This window comes from Nannospalax galili, unplaced genomic scaffold, assembly GCF_000622305.1.
Source record: "Nannospalax galili isolate Female #2095 unplaced genomic scaffold, S.galili_v1.0 scaffold3884, whole genome shotgun sequence".
NCBI lineage: Eukaryota > Metazoa > Chordata > Mammalia > Rodentia > Spalacidae > Nannospalax > Nannospalax galili.
The window spans coordinates 933-2,185 of NW_008351191.1; the positions used below are offsets into that span (position 1 = coordinate 933).

Below are 1,253 nucleotides of genomic sequence, written 5' to 3' on the forward strand. Positions count from 1 at the left end.
ACCTCTGGGATAGAAAGAACATACTAACCTTCAGACAAGCCTCACTTCAAATCCGGCCCTGGCACTCACTGATCCATGGACAGACTACACCCATCTTCTGATGATGGATTTTCTCTACTGTGAAATGCAGCACTGAGGATATGAAACGAAGGGTGATCTGAAAGTTTAGCCAATTGACCCACTGTGAAGGATCTTTTTTTTTTTTTCACAAAGAATCCTCGTCCAGTTATGCATCCTTAAGAATGATGCTGGGACTTCTAAGTCTGTGTCCACCCTGCATCTGCTAGTCTGCAGGTCCACATTGCCCACCCAGTTTGACATGACTTGTGTGAATCCAACTTCATGGTGATGATAATTAATCCATGGACTGCCCCTCCACCCCCATTGAACACATTGTCACCACCTGGGATGTCATGGAGAAGATCTGGCACAACACCTGGCACTTTCTAATGAGCTGTGAGGGGTCCTGAGGAACACCTCATGCTCACCTAGGTCCTTGTGAACCCCACAGACAAACCTTGAAAAGATGATTGTCGAGACTTTCAACATCCCAGCTATGTAGGTAGCTATCCAGGCCATGTTGTCTCTGCAAGCCTCTGGCCCTACCAGTGGCATCGTGATAGGCTCCAGTTGATGGGGTCACTCACACTGTATCCATCTATGAGGACAAAGCTCTCCCACAGGCCGTCTTGTGTCAGGACCTGGCTGACAGACCTGACAGGTAATCGTATGAAGATCTTGATTGACCTTGTTGTCTACAGCTTCACCAACAGAGCCGGGTGGGAAATCATGTGTAACATCAAAGCTTTGTGCTACTTTGCCCTGGACTTCTAGCAAGAGATGACCACTGTTCTATCTTCCTTCTCCCTGGAGAAGAGCTATGGCCAAGTTATCACCATTGGCAACGAGCACTTTCGATCACCCAGGCATTCTTCCCGCCTTCCTTCCTGGTCATGGAATTCTGCAGTATCCATGAAACTGCCCTTAATTCCATCATGAAGTGTTACGTCATCATCTGCAAGAACTTCTATGCCAACACCGCGCTGTCTGGTGGCACTACATGTGCCCTGGCATCGCAGACAGGATGGTGAAGGGGATCACTGCTCTGCCTCCCAGCGTGATGAAACTCGAGATCAATTCTCAGGCTGAGCGCAAGTACTCGTTGTGGAATGCTGGTTCCATCCTGCATTTCTGTCCACTTTCCAGCAGATGTGGATCAGCAAACAGGAGTACAAGGAGTCCTGATGTGCTGA

General features: G+C 48.6%; 1 pseudogene; it reads left to right on the forward strand.

Moving 5' to 3' along the window:
- The first annotated feature begins 386 nt into the window (after positions 1-386).
- On the forward strand, positions 387-1,245 carry LOC103746110 (annotated as a pseudogene).
- The last annotated feature ends 8 nt before the right edge of the window (positions 1,246-1,253 follow it).